Raw genomic sequence first — 14024 nt, 5'->3', positions numbered from 1 at the left:
TACCCTGAGTCTTCACGATAGCAAATGAACCATCTTAAAATGTGCTTTTTAAGGAAATTGCTGAAAATTGCACGTTTGCATAAAATGTGCATTCAGTATCTCTTTGGGCAGTGCTGAAAAAAGCAGGTAAACGTTTTCTAAACACATTTGTGACATATGAACCAAACACATTCCAAGGAAACCCTGTTGTAACACCAGCCCAACCATCAGCTGGTGGGAGATCAACAGGGTCTACTGAGGGCAACACACACAGAGCACTGAAGAGGACTCGATTCTCCTCACAAATTAATCCCTGATTAAAATCCAGACTGCTTTCATTTCTGGTTATCTAACTCTGCCTATATGCTACCTGGCTTTCAAAATTTGGATGATGTACCATTGAAGTTAAAATGAGCAGCAGAGACAGCTGTTCCCACCTGTGAAAATTTCTCATTAATAGTCTGAAAGTTGAGTATCTCAAAATGTAGAAACACAAATACAGACTTTCCTCCTGAAAATGTTTATACGGGTGAGCGAATTGATGTAGGCAACACACATTCCTTCCATCATGCTGTCTTTAAGATAAACACAAAGTACCATCAACACTAAGTGTGTGTGTGGAGCAAACAAAGAAAAAATCCCATCCTACCAAAGCAAGACACTTCGTTACACTCATATTTTCCCCCCAAGGAGATGATTAAAATAGAAAACCAAACCACAAACAAAAATCCACTTTGCAAGCGAGTAGCAGTGATCCTGCTGTCTCACAAGCTCAGGGAAGGTCTCCAAGTGCCCTTAAAGTCATCCCCAAGGCTCAACTGATATCCCACACAGGGAACAGTCCACACAAAACTACATGTCCTGCACAGATTTTACCAGATAGTCCTGAAAACGTGAGGTTTGTTCACCAAGTGCCTCAGTTTACCCACTAGCGAGATTGTGTAAATGCTTTTGTAAGATATTTTGAAATCCTTGGATATGAGTATACTCTTGAAAATAGTGTTTTCAGGGGGATTTTGGAAAGACAACAATAATCTTAAAAAGATGGTGACATCAGCCAGTGCCATAAACTGCACCAGAAAGCCCCACTATTGGGGGAGAAGGTCCTACCTATTTACTCAGTATCAAGGGGACCAGACAATGATCAGGGGCTTGGCCATTACACCTGCTGTCAGGTTGGACCTTGTAACTCTTTGGATCCCACAACACTTATTCCATTCAGTGATCTCCTTCAGGGCACGGAGGTCATTTCAGGGAGGCTACAGGATGGAGCCCTAACTCAAAGTGATCACTGCAAAGCCAAATTTAACTAATAATATAGAGAATACACAGAAATAGAGAGCACTGCAGAATGTAAGTCTACTTAAAACAGTAACATTTTTACTAATATCTAAATGAGAAGAGCCTTGGGTATAGCCAAAAATAGATTAACAAGGACCTTGATCCCACACAAACTAGCTCTGAGTAATTTTACACAGGAAAGTAGAGCACCAGTTGAGTTGCTCCCATGGTCAGAATTATAGATGTAGATTTTTTTTGCCAATGGCCTAGCCCTGAGAAAGCCTACAATTCATTATAGGAAACCTGAAGCAGCAAAAGAATCTCTACTTCCCTACCTAGAGAGCACACTTTTATTAAAAAAAAAGAACATATATATGTGTATATATATATAAAACAAACACTTGATAGCACAAGAAAATTTGGGTGTTTGATTCATTTTTCTTATATAAGAGCAGCTGAAACATATTTAATGTGTCTGATTAAAATATTTACTAAAAAGCTTCCTGGAAGCTTTAAAATACCAAAACCTGATCATCAAAATAAGCACTTCTGTGCAGTAATTGCTTCTAAATAAAGTGAACCGTAACCACCTAATACAGCTGTTTCTTCCTTGCAAAACTCCCTGAGTCACATTCAACTTCACACAGGCTGAAATATGAAATATGTCCTATTATTCTCATAATCATTATTTTCTTGTCCAGGGCAAGAAAATATATAGTCTGTGATTTTGTCAACTGTATGTTTGTATCAGAAAAAAAAATGTTTTTCATTAGGTATTTTGCTAATTCTGAAAACACAGGATGTACCCTGATCATGAAGAACAACAACATCTGTGTACCAGGCAGGCTTGTGGCCCAATCCTGCACACAGGTTACTTTTCTCACACAGTGCACTTCAATGGGTTACTTGCACTAACCATGTGTAGAGTTGCTTTGAGGGTGGTCAGTAGCTGTTTCTTTGGTTCTGCTGTACCTATTTTAGAGAGCTCTGAAGCAACCTTTAAAAATATAGTAAATTAACTATTATAAATAATCTGAGGGAGAAATACTTTTTCTGATCACTGTCAAGGTGGCCACTTTTTACCGTGCAGCATATATTAAATCTCAGGAAATTTTTCCATACCAGGAGTCATTATCACCTCCTCAGAAAGTGAAATGCAGGTGAACAGTAAAACTGTGAGAGACTAAAGTGCACTTCTACCGCCTCGCTTTGAAGAGGGGGAAATGGATTTGGTACAGGCCAAAACACAGGGATATCAGTGCTTGCTACCTTGCTGCTTCTCGGTGGAAGGAGGGAGCAAATCATACTGTATTTTTCATTTTCAGTCATTAGCAGGCTGTTCAGAATCTCTGGCTGGTGCTTATTATTTATTCTAAACAGAAATAAAATAAAATAAAAATAAATAACAGCACGAGGATAAAGCTATGTACAGCACATTTGCTCTTTCGAAATAATTTTACCTTTCAAGTCCACCGTAACCTTGGAAAAGAATAACCCGATGTAAGCCAATGCTACGAAATTAATCACGCTCCTTTCCTCCCCCGCTTTTTAGCAGCTCTGACAGGGAATACGGGTGCAGTTCGCAGACAAGTTAGGAACAGCTCGCTTCCAGCACGGAATCGGAACTGCGATCGCCAAGTCCTGCATCCTTTAGTGATGGATCGCGAGTTACTGTGTAACAGAGCTGGCCCTCCCGAACCCATCCCAGCCGCAGGTACCGCGCTCCCAGGAACTCCCGGGCTGCCAGGTGAGGAGAGGCCACCCCGAGTCACATCCCATCACCTCCCTCACCCCGAGCCCATCTCCCTGAGCCAGGGGCTATCGTGCCCCTCCTCCGCCAGATCCCGTCCCCCCGAGCCAGGGGCCACCATCTCCCTCTGCCAGAACCAGCCATCAAACGGAGCCGCCTGGCTCCTATCGCCAGATCTTCCCTGCTTCTTAAAATAACTCCCCTTGCCTCAGTGCCAGCCTTAACCATTTTATGCCTGTGTTGCAACTCTCCCGCTGAAACTTGACCTCTGTTGATGGGAGGAAGGAGCGGAATTCCCGCTGCCGGGAGCGGCGCTCCCGGGCTGGCTGCGGGCGCCGCCGCCACCCACCCGGGGGGACCCACGCGGTGGGACCCTCGGGGAGGGCTGGGGGTCTCCATGCCCCTCCAGCATCACTTCCCACACCCAGACGCACATCCCCCTGTGCCGTGACCCCAGCACAGCCCCCCTGCGGCCCCGGGCCGTCCCTTACCTGGCAGGCGAGTGACACTCCTGGTCGTGGTCATGTGAAAATATTTTCGAGGTATCCTTTAACAGCCTTTAAATATTGAAGCCTAAAAACAATATTTGCTGTTTTACCTTTTGAAGCTTTAACAAAAGCTTTGTTTTAGCATTTACCTCGGTGTGCAATAAGAGTTAATAATCAAATCCGTCCCAACCCCCACAAATGTTAAACAAAAAGATAAAAGAAATGCAAATAGCTATTGTCATGGAAAGTTAAAGTACCTGTCTGTATTTTTAAGTGAAAACTATTATCTCTATCAATCAAAATTTAAGAATACAATAGCACTAATCACACGAGGTGCTTTGACTGAGGTACTTTTCCTCATAAAAAGTTTTTTTTTTTTAAACTGGTGCATAAAAGTAATACACTTACAATTAGACACGGTATTTGTAATTTTGTTATTAAAAAAACTCAGCAGTCTTATTGTTAATAAATGCCTCTGAGTCTGTAGGCTGATTCGTACCCAAGAAGACCAAAGTCCCTACATATTTTAATAAGGTTGATGAAATTTTATTCAGATTCTCACACTTTCCAACATGTGGTGGAACAGCACACTCTTCTGTTTGAGAGGAGTTACTCAAACGAAGGAAATAGTTAATTGGGAACCAAAACTACTACTTCTGGCCTCGCCACACATTTTCCACATTTCTCCAAGCGCTGCCTGTGCGACAACCCTCAGCCTCCAAGACGTGCCCTTTGTCATCTTTTTCTTTAATTTTTGATGCCAATTCCCTCGTCAGACTCTGACGCTCTCCTCACCCAGCACACATTACGTATACACTACATACATTGTACAGGCACACCGCACGGATTCTCTCCAAAGTCATTTTTAAAACTAATTTGTCCAGACGGAATCAGTAACCGAGCTGCGCAGTTAATAAGTGCAGGAGCGAGCGACAGTAATTACCTCTGTACTAAAAGAAAGAGTCCGAGATTAAAATACCTATAAGTAAATAGTTGAGGCAGGATGCCATTATGCAAACTCTGCTCTCGGGGAGGGATGTCTCCCACACTGAGGAGCAATAGGACTGTCATTTTTTCCCCCTGCAATATCAGGTTTCCTGCTCCACAGCTCTGGTACTCTGCATCATGGCTAACATCTCTAGTGTGCTATTAATATCAATGAAGAGACGATTCAATTTCCACATAAGAAAAACCTCCCTATTACAGCGCAGACATTCGAGTGAGGACCCTTGCGAAGGAAACAATAAAGACCAGAGGGTTGCGCTTTTTTCCCCCTTCCCCTCCTTTTTTTTTTTTCCCTGCTGCTTTTGCAGTTCTGCGTTGCTCACTGTTTGAAAGCTTTTAGCTAACAATGGAAGCATTATCTTCAGGACAGTTACAAAACAGGATTTGTTAGTACAAAGAATAATAACACCGAACTCATTTCCCCCCACTCCCCCGCCCCGCAAATACCTGCCTATTGCAATATGACATTTAGGACTTGCTTCAAAAGTATATTCCAGAAACACCTGTGTCCTTGATCTAATTCCCTGTAACAAACTCCCTCAGCGGAGCAGGTTTGCTGAAGGAGGTTTGGACAATTACAAACAAACAAACAATTTGTGCATTTATAAAAGGAACAAAAACAAAAGTATCTTATTCTACCGAGTGCAAACTTACCCATGAATGAGGAAGAAAAAGGCTTAGAGCTGTACAGTAATTCCCAACCAACTGCAGAAAGTTGAGAGTTTGAAAAGACTAAAGCACTTTTGACTATCCAGCCTTTCTGTGCTTCAACACTGGCTGCAGTGTAAGGAAGGACTGAAGGTATGTGGTCTAAACACAACAAAAGCCACTGCCTTACTCTAGATTAAATATGCAGGAAGAGGCCCCTTTGCATAAACACAAACACTCAGCAAATGAGTAACTGGCTCAAATCAGACGCCTGCTGTGCATTCTACCTGTCCTGATCTCTGACAAGCTACACAGCTTGTTTAAGGGGATATGAGCTGCAAAATCAGATCAAATCATAGAGCTAAACGCTTTGCTCCTCTAATAGTAAATAACAACAGCACCAACAACTCCACGCCAAACGTTCATTTCTAATCTAAGCACTGCTCTGGCACAGAGCTGAATCGTGAGCTGTGCCCGCTTTGGCTCAGCCACCCATCTCGCCAGAGCAGAAGAAACACAACCAAACACCACCTGTAAAATTAATTTTCATTAACTGTACTGAAATCCAATACATTCCTGACTCGGTCTTTTCTTAACAAGGATTTAAAATTAATACAGCGACTTCTGGTTGACAGATTAAATCTGCATTTGCTTGTGCTGTCCCTGTTTTGTTTACTATATAAAAAGACATTCCACACACAGATCTATTTTAGCTGTTATGAATCACTGCATAATGTACACCTATTTACTAGTTTATTTGGGGAAAAGGAAGAAATTTCTGAAGTGTTCCTTAAAAACATTATTTTCAAAATATTACTCTCATAAAACAACCCCTCCAAACTATATTTACTTCAAAAAACAACTAAATTAGAGACTGTGATAACCACCAAACACATCTATGCATTTATTATTATAATCAAATAAACATAATTATATACTGTGATTTACTCTTGCTTCTAGAGAAATAAATTATTTTTTCAGTCTCGTTTATCCTCCCAGTCCAGAAATAGAATGAAGCAGCATGATTTTAAAGCAATTGGAATTCACCAGTGTCCCTTCCCAACTTAAGGAGTCAAATCACATTGACCTTTTATTGTAAGTCCCAGCTACATGTTGGTTTTGGTAATTTAATTATTTTTTAATAACTTGCAGTATTAAATGATTGCCATTGAAACACAAATAAGATTATAGTCCTCTGCCTTACTCTCTCGTGCTCGAGACTACAACATAACATGGACGACATGGCTGCGTCCAGCCCCGAAATTTCATTCTGAAAGAGCACTTACAATGCAGGCAGACACAGGAAGATTCAGGCTTTAAAAGATGCAACACACATTTACTGGATTCTCAAGCATGTGTCACAGATTATTTCAAAGGAGACTGGATAGAACTCACAGTTTTAATGGGGATCTAGGTGTGTTCAGTTACACTGAGCACTTATACAGTATGGAGGGAGTTTTTACTTTTCCTTGGATAAACTCACCAGGTTGAAGCACAAAAACATTGATAACATGAGCTAGTCAAAGCTAACAGGATAAAAATCCTCCATGAAAGGATCTGGCAGGAAATTTTAGAGCCCCTGTATCGCTCACCATTTTTGCATTGAAATGACCTTCCAAATAAGGTGTCAGATAATACGGTTCACATAGATGATAGTGATCTAACCTTGATGCAAATAAACCATAGAACAAAATTTAATCAGTATATCACTGTGTAAAAGCCTTTGTCCATCCCAATGGAGCTTCTAATGACTGTTTTGGCAGTTCTGGCTGGTAGTTATGCCTCCCTGCTCATATATATCTCATACTGGTTGAGCAAGCTAATGGAACTGCTGTTAGTGGAATCCAATATTAATACCCTGCATCATGCAAAACTGGATGCAACAGAATATATTACACAATTACAGGTAGTATCTAATTCCATAGGTATTAGATACTGGTCTCTAAATTAATATTTTAATCGAGAATGTGTTATAAATACTACATTTCAGGTAAGATATCTATGAACTCTGGATCTGCCAGTCTTCTCGCTGCAAGCCTACTCTACACACACAGCACAGACACAGGACCCTGACAAAAATTGGCAGGCAAGCCTTAGATGCTGAGTGACACATACTGATGCACGGAGTCAAAGATGTCATCTTCATGCAAGCTCCACTAGTTATGAGCTTGAGAGAAAAAATGAAACAAAAAAAACCTCAAACCAAAATAAAACAAACAAAAAAAAAAAGGCAGAGGGGAGAGCAGAGCAAGACCTCCACAAAATAAACAGGGTGTACAGTTTCAAAGGCTACAGACACAGACATTTCATTGTTCAAGCCAATTATCAGTGGAAAATAATAACAACAGATGGATTCAGAGTCACTGACTTTTCATATGCACTTCATCTCTGCACAACAGATGATGAAATGCGAGAGCTATCTCGGAAAGGCAAAACATCTTTCAGTAAAAGAACTCTATACTCCAGATGGGGACCTTCTAAGGCAGCTGATTATCTTCTTATAATGTTGTAAGATAGACTTACTAAAACATTTCCAGAACTGATCAGATCGGATGAGCACAATGGCATCATTATGAGGAATAAGTTGCTTTGGTCTCAGACTTGTGACTAAATTATTCAGAGATTTCAGTGGGGTCAGAGCTGCCCATCCCCATCTTTACATCAAGTACTGGTTCTAAAAAAACAGGCCCGAAGCTGCTGCTCACAGTCTGAGCAAAACATGGGGCTCAGCTTTTCCTGGAGAGGGGATGCAGATGTGGGGCTATTGAGTCAGTGACAGCATGAATTGGTCCCCACTAAAAGTCCCACCACCACAAGTAAGGTGAGCCCCTCACCTTCTGCAAGCACACATTTCCCATGGAGACACACAAAAAGGACAAAACAGGTTTACAAGCACAACAGTTTCCACTATAATTGCTACATGTAGAGGGAACTCATCCTCCAGGAGCCTACAGAAATGTGATTTGGGAGTAACTGAGTCAATGGAGTTACACCCACAAAAACTGGTGTGAGGCACAAGTACAACAAATTCTTTCCCACAAAGCCTTTACAAAAACCCATCTTTTTATGGGAAATAAAAAATTGCTTTCAAAGGGAAATAACAAACACATGTAAATTTTGGTGGTTCCGGTGATAAGCAGTTCCAACAAATGTCACAAACACCTACCTAGCACAACCTTCTCCCACTCAACCTGAATACCACAAAGTATGTGTTTTTGATCACATGAATCAGGTATACCACAATCTCAAAACTTAAAATACAAAAAGGGTAGTGGAAAAATTAGCTCATTAATCTTTAAGACAACATTTGTTTAATGGAAGAATACTACATAAGTAGAGCATTAAGCCAAACTGGTTGCCATTTCCACAGTTTCTTCTCCAAAGCACTGCAAGGAAAATCTAAAAACCGGCACAGTCTGTAAATGAATACTGCACACCGAGGGGTAGCGATACGTAACACGCACACACACTGAACTTGCACCTACTGCTAATTTATCTCACAAGTTACAAAATATTTCTTAAGGAGGGGGCTGTTGGCTTCACAAATGTGAAGAGAAAAGATGAGTTTGCGGGCACAGCATTTCCCCTCTTTGTGAACTACTTTGTCAAAAGTAAATTCACAGGGGAACATACGAGCAAAGAGTAAATTTTGCCCAGGGCAAAATTCTGCAACTGCTTTAAGAAGCAAACAAGAACACAAAAGATGTGTAATACAACCATCTGGCTCTACTCATGCTATATCAATAATCCCCAAAATTTATCCCCACCCCCTTAATCAACCCACACTGATGCCACAAAACCAAATGGCATCACTTATGCTTCCTGCCCATCACATTTTGAAAAGATATTTAATATGCATAAAGTACATATTTGCATGTTAATCAATTTCTTTAAGAAAAAATATTTTTGCTTCTTGAGCTATTAGTTCTGCTTTTCTACTTATTCACACTGGGATCTCTAAAACCACCAAGAAAGTCCTTGTGGTAAAGACACTCTCATATCAACACAGCATCTCAGGTATCAGGATAACGTACTGGTCAAAATCTCAATCTCTTCTTCTCTCTAGTTTTGTGTCACAACGTGAAAATAGCAGAGGGTGAATAATAACGTGCCAGCAAAATTAGCTGTTCAAGAAACACGGGAAAGCGATCCATTTTGAACTCGAGGTTGGATGCATTTCTAAGCATCGCCCTATTTGGGAAGCAGGGAAGGAATGACAGAAGGAAAGCGGGGTATTCCATGTGTCTTTTATGTTGAAGATTTGCACCAATTTTTCAGGCCTCCCCCATCCGGAAGCCAGCATCCTACGTAAAAGGAGGAAAACGGGGAACTCCAGGCCACAGATGGAGGACAAGCCTCTGATGTGCGCTGGCTGAGTGCCACTCTCCCTTCCCACCCTAAGTCCGTGGTGGAAGACCATCTCAAGATGGACAGACAGTCATGCAAAGTGACGAAAAGGGTGGCTCCATGCTTGTTTGGGGGAGGGATTGTTTTCTTGAGGGAAAATCACCCTCATAACCATCATGATTCATACCACGAGCACACAATGTGAAAACGGTACCAAAACCAACACTACAAAGACGGTCTCTCTTGCACTTCATCAGCCGACGGCCACGGCCCCGGGGGCTGACTCAGAGCTCTTCTTCTTAATCGACTTTTCTGCAACAACACACCCAGCCCAAACCCTGCCTACCCTGGTGTCTGGCTGGCTGGCACCCTCCCCGTGCCTGGGCAATGCCCAAGGGGACACACGCCACGGCGGGAACGCTGCCCCACCACCCCGCTGTAACACAGATGGCTGTTCCAGAGAAGGAGAAATACAAGCCCTGAGCACTCATGGCATAGGTGGAAATGTTTTGCAGTTATTTTCTTTGGAAATAAGCATAAGTATAGCGGTTATGTCTGCTCCCACATCCAGACTACCAACCTGAGATCACAAACACTTTGTTAATTTTTTTTATATTTTTTTTTTAAATCCATTTTTGGATTGCTTCTGCTGTTTCTATAGCTTGACTTGTACGGCCTCTTTGTAAGAATTGAAAACAGTCTCCCACAAACACAGGAATGGGCAAATGGTTTAGAGAGCTAATCCACACCTGGGCTACGTAAAAAGGGCTCATATTTTCCAAACAGAAACACAACCCCTTTTATATATGAAACAGATTTGGATCCAAATGCTAAACCCTTCACCACATCCTATGTGGGGCTCTGCAATGGACAAGGGGAGTGGTGGTGGGTGGTGGCTGTGCCTGTGTTTCTGCAGGAGCACTGACTCCAACCTGATGGCAGCCACAGACGAGGAGTTGTCTTGACCTTGGACTTGGATGTGAATGGCAGACCCGTCCTTGGTTACACCAGAGTGAGCACAGGGTAATCCCCGTCCTGCACACGCCTCTTACAGAAGAATCTGGCCCTGTCTCATTACTCTTGTTAGAAAAATGAAGGCTGTGACAGAAAATAGCTGAGAACTACATCTTGCCGATGCCAAAATACAATAATAACATGTTCAAAGATTTAATTTAGAAGACTACAAAGTCTAGCTCATACATCATAACACCTTGAAATAACACTTTAAGGTCAAATCCTGTGCATTTTTGGAAACCACCAAAACATAATGAAGTTTTACTTAAACACAGCATTTACATTTATAACGCATTTCAGATTCTTCAAGTAAGCTAGACCACATGCTAGGAAAATGTACTTCCCACAACATACAAATTAAGTCATGTACAGCCTTCCCTCTGCAGGCTGAACAGCCACTGGCACAAATGGAAGTCCTGTGTGTGGATCAAAGGCAGCATGTGGACCTCAGAACATGATTTTTTATATTTTGTTTTCAATTGGCAAAACGTCAAATCCCACTAGTAGTTTATTTTTGTTGCCTTCCTTGCCCCTCTTCTACCTCTCCCACTTATTTCACAACGGAACATTTTTAAACCACCAGAAATCTTTGTGGCAAGGATGATGTCATACTGACACAGGATCAGGTGTGAGGTATGGTATGAATAAATACTTATCCGCAACCACATTTAATTTTCAATGGTTGGGCATCAAGAGACAAAGAAGTTCTTATGCAGACATACTAACTGAGGATTTAATTTCAAATGGTCTGCATTTAAAGAGCAGAACAACACATAGTGCAAGCCTAGAAGAAAAAGAAAAATGAAAAAAAAAAACAAAAACAACACAAAACCCCCAAACCCCTTGTACCTCCCTTCTTGTTTTTGGGAAAGCAATGCACAGCTCTGCTCTTCATAATAATAAATATATAATGCTTGATTACTTCGTCTTCTAAGTCACTAATACCATGCAGGACAATTGTCCTTTGTGCACTGGCAATAAAAATTCTCCCTACGAAAATAAATATCTATATTACAGTAATCAAGCAGGAACTAATTTTGTACTTTTTCACAAGTAGCCATTTACTTTGGCACTGAATGGTAATGTGTAGTAGAGAATGCAGTATATGCTTTAACCCAAGAAAAATTAGACTTGAAAATTAATACACAGTGAAAGACAAATTTAAAGCAGCTTTCTTGTGTTCTGACATAAGAATATAAAATTGACACGAGCAACTAAAGATTAGTTTACATACTTTTCAATCACAGCTGCCGCTCAGTAACCACAATACCTTTAAAATGACATTCCCCCGAAAACAGATACAGTTTGGCTGCAAGAGCAGCAAGACACAGTTAACATGAAATTAAAAGGGCATTTTTTTATTTACACACATCGTACAGCACTGAGCCCCAGCACAATTACAATGGAAAGATTTTTAGCATGATTAATTTGGAAATAATCTAGTGATAAATAGAGTGCATTGCAAGTGATTCTGCCAAGCAAATTTTTATCACCAGCCTTAGATGTCAAAACACAGTTTCAGGGACAGAGAAAGAACGAGTCACATCTTCTTGGTTAATATTTAATTGGGTGCTAAAGATTCCTCCTAAGGACCTCTGAACCATCACTGACAGCCCCACAAGATGTCCCTATCTGTGAAACAGATACCAACCCTTTCTGTATAAACTAAAATAACATTAAATTTAATCAAACCATTCAATTAATAAATCACTTCAGTGGACATTGCAGCCCAAGCCCTGTTTAATTACATAATTTTAAAAATATTTGCACACTGCAACCACTAAGATTGGCTCTGAGGTTTCATAATACACACTTAACACTCGAGTTGGAGAACAAATTTATTTAATAAATGCAGAGCTAAGTGCAATAATGCCACTCCACTCAAACTGCAAAATCACTTAGCATCTCCTGCGAGAGAAAGCAAATAAACTTTTTCCCTATTTAAATGCATGTCCCCATTACCAGCAGCTCTGGCAGAAACCACCTCCCTCCTGCCCATATCCCTGCAGTCAGCGGGCTTCCCAAGGCTGGGAAGGGGGTGGCAGACCTGGCATTTCCCACATGGCACAGAGCATCTCTCCATTCCTCCTGCATATGGAATCCCTGGCCTCCCTCTCCTTGCCCCCTACCTCCATCCCTCCCTCCTAGCTTGTCCCTATGATTTCTCCCCTTATGATGTTCTTCTACCCCTTGTTCTCTCTGCTGCTTGCTGGTGCTCCAGCTCTTCCCATTCCCTGCCCTGAGCTTCCCCCCCACCTGCTCTCTCTTACTGCCATTTCAGATAACTGCATTAAAAAGCTAGTTGGGGGAAAAAAAAAACAATTAAAAAACAAAACAAACAAAAAACCCCACAACACGACAGAGGGAAAAGGCTCGGGACGATTGCAAGGAAAGAAAATAATTTATTAAGGCCAAGCAGAACTACACAATTTCCAACAACAGCAAGAGACGCTCCAGAGCATTGGGATGAAAAATAAAAGCCTTGGACTAAGTGTATTCCATGAAGAAGAATTCAGGTTCTGGGATGGGTGTAACGCCTGTATTCACAGAAAAACCCCGTGTATCTAAAGGAACCTGTGTTACTGCCATATATAACTAGGTGTGACAACAGGGGAGAGGTTGAAATACAGATGGACTGAGTGGTGGCCTTAAAGGAAGGGGAAAAAAGCAAAGCTAAGGGTTCGTCACAGCTTAGAGGCACAGCTGTGTGCACTCGTACAGACTTTGCATTCATTCATATAGAGCACAGCTTTCAGGTCTTGTGGTTCCAGCATGATTTTTGGACGAAAGTTGAGCCTCAAAAATAAATAAGTCTATATTTGGCCTGCCCTGGATTTGAAATGCTCTCAATAACACTTTGCATAGAAACAATCTGAATTAATACAGGTTAAGTTTTCCAGATTATATATTCTTTACCGAGCCAATGGATGCACCTCTAAAATTCACTGCCCTGACAAATAGTAGAGCTCTTGAAAGTCTGCTTGTATTAGTTTTATGGATCTATTCTACTGCTTAAATCAGGTCTCATTAAAATTACCATCCACACAAGTTCTCCCACTGGGAAATCTACATGCCAGAGCTACTCCAGTTCCGCAGGCAGTGCTCGGAGGGGGTTGCATATTGCAAAATAACTGTGGACACGGTGGGGGGAGGACAGGGAGAAGAACAAGAGGACTTCAGGACAGCAAACAAGTTACTCCTTCTCCTCCTCTGATTTTAATCGCTGCAACTTTCGCTCAGGTGGTGTAAATGCATCCATGGAAAGAAATGCTACTGCCGGAAATGAAAGTGGGGGACTGGGGTAAAAAGTGTCCCTTGGAAAACTAGCTCCAGCCTCAAACATCCATTTTAGTGTTGGAATGGCAGGCTAAATATGCAAACACTGCACCTGACAACCTACACTAAAGCATATGATCTGCACACTGCCCCTCCAGTTTAATTTTTAATAGTAACAGTACTTAAATCTCAGCATTAATGTATTAATGTTCAAATGAATACAATTAAAGGCATCT

General features: G+C 41.3%; 1 protein-coding gene across 10 annotated transcripts in view; it reads right to left on the bottom strand.

The window, feature by feature from the left end:
- The window catches only part of FOXP1 (forkhead box P1), a 380458-nt gene that overhangs the window by 224528 nt on the left and 141906 nt on the right, over window positions 1-14024 (bottom strand). The window contains exon 1 of one of the 10 annotated variants that reach the window (XM_071550238.1): window positions 5158-5350. The exons of the other annotated variants lie outside the window; for them this stretch is intronic. The gene's annotated coding sequence lies outside the window, so the exon portion shown is untranslated. Of the gene's footprint in view, window positions 1-5157; window positions 5351-14024 lie in introns of those variants that run through there. 10 annotated transcript variants of the gene reach the window in all.

The sequence above is a fragment of the Pithys albifrons genome, chromosome 3 (genome assembly GCF_047495875.1).
Source record: "Pithys albifrons albifrons isolate INPA30051 chromosome 3, PitAlb_v1, whole genome shotgun sequence".
Classification (NCBI taxonomy): domain Eukaryota; kingdom Metazoa; phylum Chordata; class Aves; order Passeriformes; family Thamnophilidae; genus Pithys; species Pithys albifrons.
Note: the sequence above shows the minus strand (reverse complement) of the source record. Positions and strands in the feature narration are given on the sequence as shown.